The 20,694-nt window shown below is 36.0% G+C and overlaps 1 protein-coding gene across 4 annotated transcripts in view; it reads right to left on the bottom strand.

Annotated features, from left to right (window-relative positions):
* KHDRBS3 (KH RNA binding domain containing, signal transduction associated 3) overlaps nucleotides 1-20,694 on the bottom strand; it is a 305,049-nt gene that overhangs the window by 95,837 nt on the left and 188,518 nt on the right. The gene's annotated exons all lie outside the window — the stretch shown is intronic.

Genomic DNA, 20,694 nt, shown 5'->3' with positions numbered 1-20,694 from the left:
TTTTTCTATGGATAAACAAAATCAAAAATAAATTGATTAAAATATTCTCACCCTTCGACTAATCATCTTATCTAGCAGTCCCCCTACTCCCACTCCACCAAAAAAAAAATTATATAGAATTATAAACACTATGAATAGATTTGGTAATGCCCAGAAGTTGATATCAAGTCAACAAACATTAAGTGCCAGGCACTGTGCTAAATACTAGAGATATAAAGAAAGGCAAAAACAAACAAACAATAGTTCCTGATCTCAAAGAACTTATGGTCTAGTAGAAGAGCAAATAATTATGCTCAAATAAAATATATAGATGGTAAATTAGAGATAATCGTAGAAGGAAGGCACTAGCATTAAGGATGACTAGAAAGGAGAAGCCTTTCTGAGTTGGAATCTGAGTTGGAACCTGAAAGAAAGCAGAGAGACCAAGAGGCAAAGATGAAGACAGAGATAGTTTCAGGCAGAAGGGAAAACCAATGAAATTTGTGGAGTTGGGAAATAATGTGACTTGTGAGAGGAACAGTAAGGAGGTCAAAGTTATTGGATTACAGAACACCTGGAGCAGATTTAAGGCATAAGAAGACTGGAAAGGTAGAAAGGGTCAATGTATTAAGAGCTTTAATGTAACAACGTGAAAAAAGAAACATCCTTCTTAATGAAAGCATTTTTAAAAATATAAATGTAGATTCATGACTATTACAGTGAAGTGGTTCACAAGTTCATACTCTTAAAACATTTGTTCCAATACCAATGCATGGACATTGGAGCTAAATAATTAAGTTCATGCAATCATCAAGTTCTTCTAACTTTAAAAAAAAAAAGAAAACAGCATATATCCTTGATATATAAGCACATATCCTTTAACAGTCTACTAAGTGGTATAAAAGCAGTTACTTACTGACTGTTCAGTTATGTCCAACTGACTAAATTGCCCCCTGAACATTATTTCCTTTGGTTTACCCAGAAACAGCTGGGATTCACTGGAGATGAACACTTGAGGTAGAGCAAGAGTGTGTTACTGCTGTGACAAATAGGTTTTAAGCTATTCCTTTCTCATTATCATACTACTGCTACCAAAAAAAATTCACATACAAAAGAGTCTTTATGTATACTGAATAAAGCAGCACTCTGCTGGACATCAGAAACTAAGAGTTCTGTGATGCACAAAACATTTCAGCAATTCAATAGTCAACAAGTCATTTTTGAAGGCCCTTACTGTATGGAGCAATGTATTAGACACTTTTGAATTAAGAATATTTCATTTCATTACTACTAAAGTATTTAATTTCCAAAAGTAATTTGTTTCATTGTTTCTAAATATTTTAATGAACATGGAACTTTCCTAATTTGTGCTGACATGAAAATATTTCCATCACAACCACGGCCATGAGTCATAAGCCTCTACCCTTTGAGGTAGAGACTTCCCCTTTTAGGTAGAGACCTGACAGAGACTCAAGACAGATAGGATTCACTATATACCAAACTAACTAAACCAGTACTTCTTTGGATAGCAAAGAAAGGAAAACCAAATAGTTGACTACTGACTGGGGAATAGCTAAATAAATTGTGATATGTAAGAATAACTGCATATGAAGTATTGTATTAGTGTAAGAAACAACAGATTTGAAAAATTCAAAGCATGACAATTAAAAGGACTAATAAAGCATATAGAAAGCATAACCAGGAAAGTTTTATATACTACAAATACAAATTAAACATTATGTACTTATAATGAGTAAGCTTGACTGTGAAGAAGAGGTGAGAACACGTACCTGCCTCTCTTTTCAGAGACAGCAAATCATGGGTGTGTAACATGAGGTAGTTAAAGTTCAGCTAATGAATTGGTTCATTTTGCTGAGCTGCCTTTTCTATCTTTCTTTTTTATTCTTTATTCAAAGAATGGTCTAAGGATATATTTGGAAATTGAGGTAATATGAAAAAGTTATTAAAAATAATCATTAAAAATTTTTAAAAGCCATAAGCTCTTAAGGGGAGATAGTCATGTTTCAAAGCCACTGAAAGCCCTTAAAGGGCCATCTAAAGGGCTAACCAAGAATCCCTTCTCCAATATTCAAGAAATGACAATGGAACATTATGGGGGCAGCTAGGTGGCACAGTGGGTAGAGCACTGGCCCTGGATTCAGGAGGACCTGAGTTCAAATCCAGCCTCAGACACATAACACTCACTAGCTGTGTGACCCTGGGAACGTCATTTAACCCCATGGCCTAGACAAAAAAACAAAAACAAAACAAAACAAACAAACAAAAAGAAACGGTTGTTTAGGTTTCCCTAAAATATTTTGTGAGGTAGCACCCATTATCTCCAAGGCAACCCATTCAACTCTTGGATGGTTCTAATTGTTATTAAATTTTCCTTATCATCAAGCTGAAACCCACCACTCCTCTAAGTTGCTTACTCAATGTTCCTAATTGTACTGTCTAAAGCCCCATAGGAAAGGGTCTAATCCCTTTAAAAAACAGGCATCCCTTTAAAAGCTTGAAGGACAGAAAGGTATTTTTTCCTTCCCTTCTACCTTCTCTTCTCCAAGGTAAGCATTCACATTTCTTGTAGCCGATCTTGTGTCTCAGGGCAGTAAGGCCTTTTCACAACTTAACTACCCTCTTTTGGAGATTGTTCACTTTGCCAATGTCCCTTTTAAAGTGTGATGCCTAGAAGAGAACAATACTCCAGATGTTGGTCGGCCAATGTATGAGTAAATTGGGATTATCAACTCTCTTGTTCAGGACACTATGCCTCACAGTGAAATCTAAGACTGAATTAATATTTTTTGTCATGTCTGACTATTGATATAATGAGTCTATTAAAACCCCAGATTTTTTCTGATATAAGCTACTATCTCATCAGATTTTTAGAACTCAAGTATTTGTTCAAAGAACAAATTCAAGATTTATAAATCTGAGATTATTTCATTTTTTACTTTACTGTTACCTCTCTGACTCTGTTTATATGTTTAATTTAAATACTATTTTTGAGTGTCTAAGATTTTTAATTTGGCCCTTGAGTTAGTTTTTGAGATCAAAGAACCTTAGAAATAATAAAATAAAAACAAAACTAATTAAAACATCAAAATTATGTTTCCCCAATTCCACACATATACACCATCCTCAACGTAGTATTATATCAAGTAAAGGCGGTATGTTATAGAAGAGAGGACACTGCTTTTGAAGTCAGAGAAAATAGGTTCAAATCTCAGCTCTACTACTTAATACTTATGCTACTTTGAACAATCTACTTCACCTCTCAGGTTTCAGTTTTATCACCTAAAAAATTAGAGGTAAATGATTCCATTAAATTCTAAATCTTACAGACTTGTGTCAAATCCAAAGTTTTTTCGTGTGTGTGTGTGTGTGCGTGTATGTGTGTGTGTGTGTGTGTGTGTGTGCGCGCGCGCGTGCACTTATTGTTAGGGCTATCTCCTTGAGGCATATGTTTCCACACTTCAGGAAATTTGGTGGCACAGTAGATAGAGTGAAGGGCCTAGGGTCAAGAAGATGAGAGTTCAAATGAAGCCCCTGATACTTACTAGCTGTGTGACCTGGGAAAAATCACAACCTCTGTCTGCCTTAGTTTCCTAAACTTTAAGACGGAAATGATAACATCTATCTCACAGGGTTGTTGTGAGGATCAATTGAGATTCCTGGAAAAATCTAATAAGTAAAATAAGAAATATATAAGTAAAAAGAAAAGTAATAACTAAAGACCCAATGAACTCTCTAAGTACCCAGTAGCATCAAATCTACCACAAAAGTCTCAAGCTAGATTTATCCTAGGGAGGAAAATTCTAATAGAGGGAATGAATAACAGTTTGTAACTCTGAAAAGTTTTTAGCTGGCAGTTTATCAACTATAAAACACTAGAAAAGCACTTAATTGATAGTCTTCCCTAATATCTAATTTAATCGCTATAGCCCATTACACAGTTTTTATGGGAAAAAATAGTCAAGTTTCCACAAGGTTATTTACTATTCCCCATGGACACTGTTATACTTTTGGAGGTGGGGCAGGAGAGATAGGGTACAGATCTCTGGCTCAACAAGGCTTTTGCAAATAATGGTATAATATATATGCAACTTTGTATTCTATAGTGTCTCACTATAGGCTAGGGTAGGCAATTTATTGGGGCAGCTAGGTGGTACAATGGATAGAGTGCCAGGTCCAGAGTCAGGAAAATTTAGGTTCAAATTCACCAACAGACACTGGCTATAAAGTCACTTAATATTGTTTTCCTCAGTTTCCTTATCAGGTGGAGAAGGAAATGGCAAACCACTCCAGTATCACTGCCAAGGAAACCCCAAATTGGATCACAAAGAGTCTGATACAACTGAACAAAGTAACCATTAGCTTGGCTGTTGGCACTGTAAAAGTGTGCTATCTTTCCAATGACCAATGAGTGAACGTGTTACTGAGGGAAATGAATGGAACAAATCTTTATATTTTTGCTCTAAATAAAAACTGATGGCAAAATGAAGCTCCACTAAAATGGAAAGACAGTTTGGCTCTCCTTGGAGAGGAAATTAAGGAATTGGTATTATTCAAGAAAAAAATTCATATAAAATCAGAAGAATAGAAATCAGGGGAAAAAAAAGGGGGGAGATGCAGGCTTGCTATAGGTGTGTTTGCCATGGTGATGAAAGGGACACAGAAAAGAATTCAACTTTATGAGGAGGATCCCCTATGAGGTCTCTTCTTATATATTTCTACTTGTACATGATATTTTCCTGATACCATCAACCTTTAAAATATTATAGTCTTCTGTAAGAGATCCAAAACTACCTAAAAGAATTGAACAATTTACAACATTAGCAAAATGTTATAGCAACTACGAGCTTCCGATGTGTCACTCAAAAGCAGGTCTGTTGTCTCCAAGTCTAGTGTTATTTTCACTATACCACACTATATGTTGCTAACCTAAAGACTTGTTTTTTGTCAGTTTCAAGAATTTAAAATGTAAAATTCCTTGTGAGTCATTAAAAACATATTCCTAAAAGTGTCTCCTTACATAGGAAAGAATTAGTTTTATAGCATAAACACATTTTCTATAACTTAAAATCATATCTATCCCCTAAAATGGTGTGAGTTGCCTCTGAACATTACAATATTAGGTTTTAAACACAGAAAATGTGATTTATTTTAATTTTATATTATACTGACTTAGGAAGGAAAGATGTTGGAATAACTAAATAGTTAATGTAAGGGCCATAAATTTTAAAAATCAGTATGATGAATATTTTATAATAATTTCTTAAGCAATAGTAAATGCCTTGTTAGTGTATATACCTATATAATATTTAATTTTTAACTGAGTTTTTGCTTTTTCTTATATCTTTCATTTCTCTGTTACTTAACAAAGAAGCATAAATGAAAATGAAAAGTACTTTGTTGAATTTACATAACTTTCTGTTAATTGCCATGTTCATATTGGTAACTAAAATTTTAAAACATACTATTTCTCTTTCATTTTGTTAATGTTATAAATTGTTCAGCTCCCTTCTTTAATAAAGATTTGAGTTTGTGCACTATCATAGTGACTGAATAGAACAAAGCAGAACTTTTCTTTGATATTAAATTCCCCTGTCTTGCTCTTCCAATACTAAGTTATGAACTCCATTTCCTAACCTAGATTATTCTTGTAGATCTCCATATAAAATTATTTTTGTTGAGTCATTTCAGTCTTGTTCAACTCTCCACAACCCCTGTAGGGTTTTCTTGGCAATATAAAATTACTGTCTATTATTCTCTCTGGTAGAATGCTAGTAGACTTACCACATTGAAGTTTACCAGGGAGAGAAAAATGTGTGTGTGATTTCTCTTTAAATTACTCGAGGATAATGGCAACTGAGGTAAAAATACAACAAACTGAGTAACAGCTCTAAGCATTCACTGAAAAGGGCTTGCAATTTAAATGCCGGCAGAGATACAAATATGAAACATGGTTGGACAACTATTTCAACACAGTTCTCTTGGTTCTAAGCTTGCCCAACAACAAACTCTACGTTAGCTAGGTCACTGTTCTAAGTCCTCTAGTCTGAAGACCATAAAGCTTTGGGTTTAAATTTCACCTTCAAAATATGCCTGTGGTTTGATTTTAGGAAAACTATTTAGCCTCTCAGTGCTCTAGGTAAAGCTCTAAGACTTCCAGGGAAGCTGCTGACCTTCACTGGTAAAAGGAGTTTCCTCATTCCTGAGTTCCCTGCACTAATGAAATCTCAGGTCACCTGGACAACATTTTTGCCTTTCTCTGTATCTTCAACACTCAGCACAGCGTCTGACACATAGTAAAGGCTTAATAAATGCTTGTTGAAGAACTGACAGTCAAAATTTTCTCTAAGATTCCTCTATCTACCTACATAAAGATACACATAAATACTGCGTCTTCCATTAGAACGTAAGTTCCTTAAGGCAAGTGGATATTTTTGCTTTTCCTTTTGTAACTCCAGAATATAGTAAAGTTCTTGGCATTTATTAAGCACCTAATAAATGTTTGCTAATTGACTGATGACTGAGTTCTCTTATCTCCTCATAAGTCCTAGGGTTATGCATCATTGTAAAGTAGAAATCACCTAGGGTTCACAAATGTCAGTAGGTTATCAGAGTGTAAGGACCAACAGGTTCTACCTTTGGAAAAAAAAAACCTTTGAGAATTGTTGCTCTGGATGAGTTCACTAGACTTCTTTGATGGACCCTGCAATTCTGCTCTGCTGGGCCACTGGACTCCTTTGATCCTGTCTGCCACCTTGGTCTGATGGTCTATCTGTCTCTTCTAGGCACTGTTCTTTGCAACTACTTTCAAGGATTCAAGAGATATCTGGTAACTCAAGCCACCTCAGCTTCAGTCTACTAGGGTATAGTGTTTAATGTTACAGTATAACACATAACTAGGGGCAGCTAGGTGGCACAATGAATAAAGTGCCAGTATTGAGTCAGGAGGTCCTGAGTTTCCAACTCCTATATACTTCATCTTCCAAGGTTTGAATAAAAATGAATTTGAGCCAGGGCAAAAGGTAGATGAAGCTAATGAGAAAAGCCCTCATTCCCATCTTTAGTATTTTTATCTGTTAACAGCAAAACCTGACTACTTCAGTGCTATATTTTGGCCAGTAAAAATCATAGTTTTCCTATATTTCTCCAGGTAAAGAATTTGAGGTGCTGATAAATTAACTAAATACATATCAACATCTATGAAACATAACTTGATGGATAACAAACCTACATATGTAATATGTAGCATTCACATTAGGATTACCAGCAACTAGCATTAATTAGTGCATGTATTAGATATGATACATAAATCAAATTAGAAAAATAAAAATTTTTTAAAAGATGAAATCACAAAAAAGAGAAGATATAAAAAGAATAATCAGAACCAATCCTATACAATCACATATTAATGAAATTGAGAAATTTAAAGTTATAGATTACCTACAAAAACATAAAATACTCCAAATAACTGCATTAAAATTACAATCTTAAGTATCAAAATCTCAGAAAATGAAAAAAACAAGCAGCTTAAGAACTACCATGGGGGTTAGGGGACAGGGAAGGGAAATCTAGTCCTAACAAATTTGCAAGTAAATTGTACCAAATGTTTAAAAATAATTAATGCCTATGGTTCTACAAAACAACCTAAAAATTGAGGGAAAATACTCTACAAAACTCTTTTTTATAAGACAAATATCTTCCTATTGCCAAAATTAGAGAAGTATAAACAAAGAAAGAAAACTATAGAATATCAATAGTGAATATTGATTTAAAAATTTTATATAAAATCACAGCAGAAAGCATATACAGCAATATACCTCAAAATTATTCATCATGATCAGTTTGTATGCCAAGGATGCAAATATGGTTCATCATTAGGAAAACATTTGGCAAATAATAGCTAGCATTTATATAGGAATGGACTTGGAATTCTGCCCTCAGATATTATGCTGTAATATTTGTGTGTGATGGAAGACTAAGGTATAGACGTATTTGTGTGTAGCTGAGACGGGTGGAAGAGGAGGTCATGGAAACTGAATAAATTAGGGGAACTAGGAAGTATTTGAAGCAGCATCAATATGAGTCTCCTAGTTCAAAAGTACGACTATGGAATCTTTGAAGAAAAACACTGAGTTAGGCATAGAACATATTGATAAAATAAGAAGAATGTGCTAGGTGTTGATTGATAATTGCCAACAGGATCTGCACTGGGTGATAAATTTGAGATCTTGAACCTCGATGGAAGGGAGGTTGTTGAATGACAGTGACAGAGGAATAGTCTAAGAGAAGCAATGGAGTATTCCAATTTTGCTACTATAGCCAGTGACTTGGAGGGAGGGTGAGTGAAAATAAAACTGGTTAGAGAAGCAGTGGAGGAATAGCAGTGTCAGTGAGTTCCAAAAGATAGATTTTGAAAGGAAGTGATTTATGATTAAAGTTATCTAATTATGGAACAGGCATTCCTGTGGCTACCACAGAAGGGGCTATCCTTGCCTCTCATTACCAGAAATAATAGAAACTGACTAAAATAGAGCCAGGCAAGTATAGTTTGTAATATTTTGTTTTAAACTAGTTGATATGTAATGATAACTTAACCTTTCAATACAAAAATTCATATTTATATAGGAATAACCACCATTGGTGGGTCAAGTTAGCCAGCTAAGCTGGAGCAGCAATATGCACAGAGGATTACATTAAGAGGCAGCATGTGCCAACAGGCACTGCCTCAACTATCACTTTCTCTCAGATGACAGGGAAAAAAAAAACAAGAAGCAAGAGTCCAAAAGCCTTGGAAAAAATAAGGTGCTTCCACCTCAACCTCCAGACCCCCACTCCCAGAGGGAAGCAATTCTCATGGAGAAGGGATCTGCTGTTTTCAGCCACGACCAACTGTCACCAACGATCAGAAAAATTAGGAGCATTTCCTCTTCCTCCCGTCTCCAGCTCAATCTCTCCAAGTGTCACAGAGAGGAACAATTCTTGTGGGACTCATTCTCCAGGAAAACTGAAGAGCAATAGAAGCAGCAATAAGGCCCAGACCACTGGCTCTGCATCCAGTTGGATCCCTAATGCCATCATAAAGGGAAAAGCCTTTGTGGAGATTCAACCTGACAAATGCCTTGGCAGGAGCTGTGTCCATGCCTGCTCAGAAGAACAGTTATTCTAGAAGTCTTCTTTGCACTGTCAGGGCCTGATAGTGTCACTGACAAAGAGTGAACATCCCAAATGGATACTATTTTATCATTGGAGGTGACAGAAAAGAAGATGCATTACCATCATCCCTCTGCCTTGTTTCTGCCCTCTAAGGATCAAGTGGATCTTTCCATCTGACTTAGAAGCTAAAACTCCTTCTAGTTATTGTCTCTCCATCAGCACATAAGCTCCTCCTCATCAGAGCAACCTTGCTTTTTTCACTGTATACTCAGAACTTTGTAGTTCAGTGCATAAAGTATACATGTAATAAGAGCTTTTGCATTCATGCACTTTCTAAGTTTGCATAGTGTTTTACATATATTATTAAAGTATCACAAAACTGTAAGGTAGGGACTAAGAATTATCCTCAGGAAAAAAGAGTTCAAAGTTAAATGACAAGCCCATAATTACATAGTTGATTAACAGTTGAAGACAAGATTTGAACACAGGTCATCTTTATGCCAGTTTAGCCTTCTACTCATATCACAGTGTCTCTCTCTCTACACACATCCAATTAGATGCTATACTGTGATAATTGATGGTTCAGTTTTATTACATTGGCTCTGATCAATACATGAATCACCTATGGGAACAAGAGAATGGAAATATAGAAGAACGATGATAATTCAGGCTAATGGGGGAACAGAGATACCATGTGTACCCATGAACATCACCAATAATCACTGAACTTCCTTCTACAATGTACTTTATACAATAATTCACTAAAATTTCAAAATTAATTCAACTTTCACTTTTTTTCCCTTTTGTTCACTTCCCCCAAAAAGTGTTCTGAGTTATGAAAATATAGATCTCATGAGGGTAAGAGCCTACTGAAGGTTTGTATCCCTGATAAACTTGAACAGAATTTTTCAATTAAAAAAATAAATTCATTTTTATTATTCTTATCAATTTCATATGATAGGCATTTTTCTGTTCTTGTCTCAATATGCGATCAATCCAGCTATTTGGGTCTATCCCAGTCTTCATTTCTAGAATCTAACTTAATACACTGTAATATGACAAAATTTTATTTTAGCATATCATTCTCCATTACTTCTCACTCCTTAGCCAGTACTACTATTCAAGCATTTTTTAAAACATGCAAAAAGAATGCTGAGCTACTCCACAACTTTCATTTGGCATTTCAAAACATTTAAAAGCCAAAATCTTCAAAACATTCCATTTTACAGATACGCATGCTGAAATCCACATAATATGCCTTACCCAAATTTACAGAGCAGGAAAATAATGCTTAATAATTTTCCAAGAAAATAATGGGTATAGAAATTCTAACAATGGTGATAAAAATGAAACAAGTGGCTTAGAGTCAGGAAGACCCGAGTTCAAATACATTTTTAGATACTTACTAGCCATGTAATCCTTGGCAAGTCACTTAACCTCTGTCAGAGCACCTTCAACCACAAAAATAATATCACCTACCCTACAGGATTGTTGTGAAGATCAAATGACATGATATTTGTAAAGCACTTAGTACAATGGCTGGCACACAGAAGGCATTTAATAAATGTTTGTTCTCTTCCTTTTGCCCCTTTCCTAGTAAAATTAAACAGATAATAATATGCATTAAATTGTCATAGAACCATAGCATAACAATACCAAACAAATGGATATCCAGTCTCCACTTTAAGACCTCCCACAAGGGTCATCAATCATTATCATTCTCCACTGCCAAAATGATTTTCCTAAAGCACAGGACAGATTCCCTTACACAACAAACTTCGATAGCTCACTGTTGTTGCTAAGACAAAAATGTAAAACTCTTCTACGTGGCTCTGAAAACCCTTAACACAATTTGGCCTCAACATAACTTTGGAGATTTCTATTGCTCTCTTCCATACACCTAATAAGTCTAGTGCTAGTCCCTTTTAGCACCTTCTGACCTTATTTTTCCCTTTGTTCTGACCATTTCCCATGCCTGGAATGCACTTATTTCTCATCTCTTAGAATCAGCCATCAAAGCTTCCTTCAAGAATCACCTCAAGCACTGCTTCCTACAAGAAGTCTTTCTTGACTTGTGTCCTTTCTCCCAAAACTTCTTATATTTTGTATTTATTCAGTATATTCCTATATGGGGCAGCTAGGAGGCACAGTGGCTAGAGTGCCAGGTCTACAGGCAGGAAGACTCATCCTCTTGAATTCAAATCTGGCCTCAGACACTTATGAGCTGCATGGCCCAGGGAAAGTCACTTCACTCTATTTGCCTCCATCTTCTTATCTGAAAAATGAGTGGCAGAAGGAATGGCAAACCACTCCATTATCTTTGCCAAGGAAACCCCAACTGAGGTCATAAAGAGTCAGACACAACTGAAGAACAAATGAACAACTGAAATATTCCTACAGGTACACAAGATGTCTTCCCAGGTAAAATATATGTTCCCGAGGAACAATTTCATTCCAATAACAGCTTTTAAAAATTTATTATTAGCTTATTAAATGTCAACAGACATGAAGAGTTCACTACTCAAAGAGTTCTGTTTACAAAACCAAAATTCTATTACATATTTTATTCTATTAAAGTACATATTAAATTTAACAAGATTAACAAAATTTAAATGCTAAATTATAACCCCTTCTAAGCTTCCTTAGCTCTCTAAATGTGTTACTAACATTCTTTACTCTCTCTGTATGTGTGTGTGTATACACACACATACACACAACACACATATATATTTTGCATCATTAGCACTTCTAGTTCTCTTTGCACATTATAAAACAAAACACAAATATAACAAAAAATGTCCCTCAATAAAAAATGTGCATCTCATTTTGAAACTCTGGTCCATAAACTCTCCACCAAGACGTAGAAAGCATCAATCAACATTCATAACTGGTAACTGTATTGATCAAAGTTCTGAAGTCTTCTTTTAAAAAATGATAACCTTTATTTTCGTTATCAGCTGCCTTTTCCAAACTACTCCCCTCTCACTTCCAGGGAGTCATATCTCAAAACAAAGACTAAAGAACTGGGGGGAAAACCCCCAAAACAAAATAGTTCAGAAAACATACCAAGACTCACAATATATTCAGTATTATACACCCATAATTCCCCTACCTATGCAAAGAAGGTAGCAAACTGCATTCTGCTATTTTTTGGGTGGGACATACTTGGTTATTATTTTTTTTAAATTTTCTTTTTTACTATGAAGCTGCCAAACCAAAAAAAAATAAGTACATTATGATATTAAAAAACTGTATATGAAACTAAATTTCTGTTACATCTTTTAACTACAGGTGTCCCACAAGGTTCTGTTCTGGGCCTTCTTCTCTTCTCCCTCTATAATACCTCAAGCCACCTATCTTACCAAAACCTCTGTGTTGACCTTGAATTTCATACCTACAATTGCCTTTCAGATATCTTAGAACTATGTTCAGTAGACACATTCAAGTCAACATATCCAAAACTGAACTAATTATCTTTCCCCCTAAATTTTCCCTTGATCCTAACTTCCCTATTATCATGGAGGGTAACATCATCCTTCTAGTAACTCAGGCTTACAATCCAGGATCTTGGATTCCTCACTCTCTCTCAACCTGCATACCCAGTCCGTTGCCATGGCCCATCAATTTCACTTTTGCAACATCTTTCAAATATATCCCCCACCTCTCTGGTTACTGCCACTATCCTGATGCACTTCACTCTTGGACTATTGCAACAGCCTGACAGTGGTTCCTGCCTGCCTCAAGTTTCTCTCCACTCCAATCATTCCAATTCAATCACTCCATTCAGCCATTAAAATGATTTTCCTAAAGCACAAGTCCAACCATTCCACTCCCACCCCCTCACTCAATAAACTCCAGTGGCTCCCTATCACTTCCAGGATGAAATACAAAGCCCTTCATAACCTATTCCTCAACACCCATCCCCTATCTTTTCAGTCTTCTTACATCTTATTCCTCACCACATACTCTGTTTCAGTGGCTCTGGCTTTTTGGCTGTGCCATGAACAAGGTACTCCATCTCTTGGCTCCAAGCATATTCTCTGGCTGTCCCTGAGGTCTGGAATGCTCTCCCTCCTCTCCTCCACCTTTGGCCTTTCCTGGCTTCCTTTAAGTCTCAATTAGAATCCCATCTTCTCCAGGAAGCCTTACCCAACCCTTCTTAATTCTAGTGCCTTCCCTCTTTTAATTATTTCCTATTTTTTTCCCCTATGTTTAACTTGCTTGTACATATTTCTTTGCTTGTTGTTTCTCACATTAGATTGTGAGCTTCTTGCCTCTTTTTGTATCACCAGAGATTGGTAGAGTGCCTGTCACATAGTGGCTACTTAATAAATATTTACTGGCTGACTGTTTATTTAAAGTCTATATTAAATTTAACACAACAAAATTGTTCAGTGAACCCTTCTGAATTTCCTTCTTTTTTTCCTGTGTATTTTTAAAATGTAACTGAAGTAGTTTTATAGTTTCTTTTTTCTTTGTACCTCTATGACTATGACTATTATTACTCCTCCCTCTTACTACCACCACAGTCACCTCTTCTCATGTATATCTGCTCCTCAACCTCCACAGCCCTCTAATCCCATCACTTAAAGTTCTGTCTTATAAAAGATAAGTATACTTAAACAAAACAAATTCACACACTGACTATATCTAAAAAAATTTATATCTCTTTTTAAATGCATGGTTCATTGCCAATCTTCAGAAGATTCTTAAACATATTTCTCCTTGATGTCTTCTTCAACTCACATATTATTATTTTTTTTCCAGTCTTCTGACTTTGTTCTAATTTGTTTTCTATTGTTTGGATTGAGTTCTGATGGCTCCATTTGCTTTTTCAGAGTCTACTACTTGGGTAAGATTTTTGATCTTCATTTCTAAAATATTAATACTCTCCATTTCTTCTTCAAGAGTTTCAATTTCATTTTTTTAATTTCTTCCTTTATTTCGTCTACCCACACTTTTTTTCACCTGGAGAATTTATGGTAGAGTCAGTCTCTTTTCCTCAGTTTACCTCTTGAGCTTCTCTTAATCCATAATAGTAATTTTCTTCTCTACTTACATCTCTACCTTAAGTTCTTCGAGTGGAACTTGGCTGCCCTGCCCAGTTTGGCTGGTTCCTCACCTTTCTCAATACTATCTTTTACAATCCTGGTCTGAGAAAGGGAATGGGAACCAAACCTTAGGTTTCTGCCTCTCATTCCTCGTGGTCCAATGCAGATGCTATCCTCAACTCCCTCTCATCTACCACTTCTTGCACAATTATCAACTAGGAGTTAGCTTTGTCCCCTGTAGTAGTCCTGACAAGCCTCAAGTGGATTACTGAATACTAGAGTTTAACAGGTTTAAGGACTCATAGAGGGCCCCTCCTTGGGAGCTGCACAATCTTCCTTTCCCAAGACTGTCACCTAGTAGGAACCATCTTTGTTCCTTTACAAGGGCTCCAACAAGCCAGGGCTAAGATCTTCAGACTTCAGGCTCTGTTTATCAGAATTTGGGTTAGTTTCAGATTGCCCTGGTGTGCCCCTGTCCAGAATGCCCAGAGACTTCTGCCTGTCTTCTTGTCCAGTGCTAAATTTCCTCTGGATAGCGAAAATTACTCCTATTTCCCACTGGTTTTATTGATCACTGTTTCATCTAGTGCCCTTTTAAAAAATCTTTGCTAAGGATATTCTTGGAGAAGCAACATTTGGCTGTAACTTTTCAAGTTCTAATTTAAGAAAGCATATTTCATTTTTGTTTTTTTGTATCTGTATCAATTAGTACAGTGCCTGGTTCATATAGGCACTTAATAAATGTTTGCCGATTGATTTCATCTAATCCATACTTCTCATTGAATAGATGAAGAATTTGAGGTCCAGAGATGTTAACTGTTGACTATTAATAGGAATTGGAATGGGAAGTCAGAGCTTATTTCTTCAAATCTAGGAATTTAATCCTTTACAGTAAAATGATTTAAAATATAATATTTTAAAAAGAAACACAACATTGGTATTAACATTTCCATGAAACCTCTATTTACATCATATCAAAAAGGACTTCCTCTGAGCACAATTTAAGAAATGCTTGATGCAGGGAAAAATTCTAAGATTATGACATCAAAGTGTGTTTGAAGAAAGATTATAAGGGTCCCTGAATGTCCGGCTAAAGAATCTGTGTTTTATTTAGCAGGCAAAAAGAACCATCTTGGAGAGCAGACAATTAAAGCAATTGCTTAGGAAGAAGAATGTGGCCATGCAGTAAAGAATAGGATGAAGAGACCATTTCAAAACTTAGAAGTCTATCTTGCTAAATTCTGTGATAATACTGGCAAAATACCCTAGAGATAAAAATCTTTAAAACCAGGAACATTAATAAACAATCTAACAATAACTGTCAAGTTTATGCAGCAGTAAATAAATCTCACACAGTTGCTTCAATATGACAAATTTACTGGTAAATTAAGTGACATGACTTTTACATGACTTTTATTGAGTGTTTCTGGTTAATAATGCACCTTCAAAGATAGAATTAAAACAGTCAAGTTCCTCAACAAAAAAGTTGATTTATCATTAGATATCAACTACACTGAAACATTATAAACTTGAACTGCTTGGTGCTACTATAGTCAAGTTCAATTATGTCCAATAATGAGAGGCAGGGATAGCATGAAATTGAAATAAAATTCAACAAAATGAAATTTGACTGAAATTCAAATACAGTTCATCTTTATATTTTCAGAAGACTTCACAGAACTTGGGAACTTTAAAGATGAAGGATACTTTGAGATAATGTTGTTTTAACTTCCACATTTCATAGAAGAACTGAGATAGAGGATTGATGAAATTAGCCTCTCACTTCCTTTAATGGCTGATAAGCCCAATCAGCTAGCTCACTTTTCATGATGCTAGTCAACCAAACTCTTCCGTTTTGGTACACTGCCCCAGGCAAAAAAGCTCCATGCTTATACCACATTAGTGCTAATCCATAAAATACCAAAATTTCCCCCTCCTCTCCTCCCAATCTCTTCCACCTTCCTGACTTCCACTGTTCCTTTTATTGAAATCCCCCTTCCATTGTTAATACACTTCCTTTCATCCTAGAACTTCCTCTACTAACACTTATTTCACCTTCTTCCATCAGCTGAAACCTGCTATTCCTCAGAACCACAAATTGTTAGTCACCACTCCATTTCCCACTCCACAAATCTCATAGGATCTGGATATTGTTAGAATATTCCTTGCTCCATACTGTCAGTTTTTCCACTATTAACATTTCCTCTTGGAAAGTTCATGCCACATCTCCTGATCACCTGGTCCCTTTCCTTTCTCTTATAGCATTGGTACTTGATTTAAGTTTTACTATCTCTTTTTCTGACACTGTCCTTGGAAACTGCTTAGCACAGTGCCTGGAACATAGGAGGTATTTAATAAATGTTATATAATGGCAATAAGGCAAGCACTTGATATATCTTTATTTGATTCATTGTTTTTCTCGCCAGAGCTTTTTCAAAACTTCTCTTCACTCCTCAAAACTCCTATGGCTCCCATTTTATCCTGCCTATCCCCAACAAACTCATCTGAGAATTCTGCTTCACATTTCACTGAAAACAAACAAAACAAAAAACTTCAAGATCATTCAATGAGAATTCTTTCTTTTTATCTCCACACACTTCATCACTCAAATGGCTTCATTATGTCTCCTGTCACTTTTTCTCATATAAAGAAGTAGCCCTTTCTTCCACCCAAAGCTAATCTAACCCCACCACATCCCTCTCATGGTTTAATCCATCTATAATGGGTGCTTCCACTTACTTTCCTCTCTCTTCTTAACTGTCTCCTATACAGTTTTGACCTCATCATTCAACTGAAAAGACTCTCTCTTAATTTATCTCTTAACTGGAACATATAAAGGCTTTTTCTTAATTCTCTTTAATTTGGCTTTTCTGCAGTCTTTGATAATGCCAACCACCCTCTTTCCTTAGACACTTCTCTCTAGGTTTTTGTTAAAGAACTCATTTCCTGTCAGTATTCCTACCTGTCTGACCAATTCTTCTAAGTTTCATTTGCTAGATTTTCCTCCATGTCATGCCTAATACCATCTAATACTAATACCATACTAACCCTAACCTCCAACTGTCTATCCTAGCTTCCTTCTCTTTTGCCTATATCTTGCTTGGTGATTTCCTCCTATGGATTTAATTATCATCATTTCGCTAATGTTTCTCAGATCTATTTACCTTACCTCTGTCCTGACGTCCAGTTTCACATCTCCACTTGCCATGACAAATGGACGTGCCAAATTGGACGTTTTTGTAGGCATCTTAAACTCGCTATCTAAAACTGAATTCATTATTCTTCCCCATAATCCTTTCCCTCTTTCAATTTTTCCTGTTACTGTAGGGGGTACCACCATCTTCCCCATGATTCCTCAATCTCTCTTATCCTAACTATCCAATTTATTGCTAAGTCCAATAGATTTTACTTTAACACAATCTCTCATACATACATATATATATATATATATATATAATATATATATATATATATATATATATATATATATATATATCTATCCTTCTTTCTTATGACATAGGTGCCAACCTGAGGACCTCATCACCTTATGTCTAAACTACTGTGAGAGCCATTTGGGTGTTCTTCCTCCCTTAAATCTCTTTCCATTTGAGCTTAACTAGCACTAAGACATCAAAATGGTCCTAATAAAAGAGAGATCTGACCATTTCACACTCCTACTCAAATCCTTGGTTTGTCGTTTTTTTAAAAAATAAGTTATTATTGATGTTTTTAAAAAACTCACCAAAATTTCCCCAAATATTCTTCCCTATTCCCCTCACTGAGAACCATCTCACATAATAATTTTAGAAGACCAAAAAAAGGGAGGAAAAAAATCAGCAGGAGCAATCAAATATATTAAAAAAGTATTTACAGTATACATTTTTGGTCCTACCACCTCTAAAAACAGAAGCATTTCTTTTTTGGGGGGGAAGTTGTAATTCTAATATCTTTTTGGAAAACATTCTTTGTAACTTTATTTTGATGTTTTTGTGTTTATTCTTTCCATTTACATAGTTACAGTCACTGTGTATCCTGTTTTCATGGTTCTGCTTACTTTTCATCAGATCACTCAAATCTTTCCATACTTCTCTATAGTAATCATATTTATAATTTCTTATAAGATATTAATGACATAATATTAATTTACCATAATGATAGAATTCATATGCCATTCCCCCATGGATGGGTTTTGACCTCCCCCTAATTCTTACTACCACAAAAAAGAGCTGTTTACTTAAATATTTAAATACACATATGGAATTCCTTTTTATCAATGACTTTCTTGGGTTTTGAACCTAGTAGTACTTCCACATACACACTAATATGCTCTCAAACACTACAACCCTTCAGTTTCTCAACTTACTCATTCGTCCTACCTCAACTACCCACAAAGATGAAATAACATGGACCTTATCATCACCCATAAATGCACCATTTTCCATCTTCATAAATTCTGAAATTTCATTATCAGATCAAAAATCTATTGTCATTCCACCTCTCCTTCTGCCTTACTACAAGACACTTGATTCTTGATTTTCACTGTAACGTTCAGTCCAAACCTTTGACCATTTATTAGTTTCCAGGACATTAGCCCAGAACAAGCTACAATTACCTCCCTTACCCATCTTGACTTCTTGGTGAGCCAGTTCAATTCTACACTGAACATTTCTCTTGAATTCCTTGCCTCCTTAACCTTTCACCAATCTTGCCCTGCTAAGTTTCTGCCTTAGATTATTCCTAGTATCTGCTGACTATACTCCTCTTTAGCAACTGAACAAAGTTAGAGAAAATCATGAAACCTTGGTGACTAGATCCACTTCAAATCAATGTGATTTAATGTCAACTAGGCCATCATTCCAATAAGGTAGTCCTTTTACACCTACCTAAGACTTGACTCATTATTGCACTCAACACAGCAGTTTTCCCAAACCTTTCCATCTCTTCTCACACCTCCCAGAGCTACCTCCATCCACTTTCTCAGTTGAGAACTTTGTTTCACATTTCACTGAAAAAAAATTAGGCCATTCACCTAGAGCTCCCTCTTTTCCCCTCAAAAATCTCCCAGATGCCTTCTGCTACAATGTCTGTCTTCACTTGTCTAACATGAAAACACAGTCCTTCCTTTTTCCAAGGTAAACTCTTCTAAGGGTTTTCCATTCTGTCCCATCTTCTCCAAAAGATTTCCCTTTTAATCATGCCTACTTGCTCATTTATTTTCAATCTCTTCTTATCTATTGGCTGCTTCCCAGACACTTAAAAATATGTTTATGTCATATGTCAAAATTTCACTTGATCCATTCTTCCCCAACATCTATTGTCTCATCTTTTCCTTCCTTTTGTGGCTAACTCCTTGCGAAGGCTATCTAGAGTAACTACACTTCCATTTTCCTTTCTACTTACACTCAACTCTTTATTGTCTTGATTCTGACCGCACCATTCAACCATTACTGCCCTCTTGAAAAATACAATGGTCTTTTAATCACCAAATCCAATGGCCTTTTCTCATCCTTTCTGATATCTCTCCTCTTCTCTTTGATACACTTTTCTTATCAGATTTTTGGAACATTAGTTTCTCTTGTTTCTTCTACTTATATATTCACTCCTCAAAATCCTTTGTTAGTTCTTAGTCCAGTTTGAACTCAATAACCAGGGGGGTCTCAAAGGGCTCAATCCTGGGCCCTTTTTGGTTCCCCTTTTATATTATCTTACAAGGTGATCCATCAGGTTTCATTGATTCAATTATCCACTCTATGCTAATGATTCTCAAATCTATTATTCAGCCCCCAGCCTTCTGATTACCTCTAGTCTTGCACATCCAATTCTCTTTTGAACATTTTGAACTAGATGTCCTGTAGGCATTATTAAATTCAACATGACCAAATCTCAACTCATCTTTCCCTTTGAAGTTTCCCTTCTTCTTCCTAACTTCCTTCTTTCTATTAAGGGTACCACCATCTTCCTGGTCACCAAGACTTGCAACCTAGTTGTCACCTTTGACTCTTCAATCTCCCCACCTCTTCCTCCCCCAAATCCAATTTCTTGCTCTGTCCTAGCAAATTTATTCTCATAACATCTGTATAGGCCCTCTTCTCTCCCCTGACACTGCCACCACTCATCTCCTCATACCTAGTCTATTACAACAGTGTGATATCCTTGCCATGAATCTCTCCTAATGCCAGTCTGTCCTCCTCTCAGCTGTCAAAGTAATCTTCCTAAAATGCAGGTGTGACCACATCAGACCCCAGCCCAACTCCAGTGGCTGCTTTTCCACCTCCAGGATCAAATACAAAATTCTGTTCGGCATTTAAAGCTCTTCATAACCAGCTCTCCTGTACCATTACAGTCTTCTTACATCTTACTCCCTCCTTCTGTGGTACCTCTCTAACCACATACTCCGTGATCTAGTAACACTAGTCTCTTTGCTGTTCCACTAAACACATATTCATTGGCCTTCTCTCATGCCTAGAACTTTCTCCCTCCTCATTTTTGTCTC

The sequence above is a fragment of the Phascolarctos cinereus genome, unplaced genomic scaffold (assembly GCF_003287225.1).
Source record: "Phascolarctos cinereus isolate Bilbo 61053 unplaced genomic scaffold, phaCin_HiC Scaffold_4;HRSCAF=312, whole genome shotgun sequence".
Taxonomy (NCBI): Eukaryota; Metazoa; Chordata; class Mammalia; order Diprotodontia; family Phascolarctidae; genus Phascolarctos; species Phascolarctos cinereus.
The sequence above is the reverse complement of the archived record's forward strand: the minus strand, read 5'-3'. Positions and strand labels throughout refer to the sequence as shown.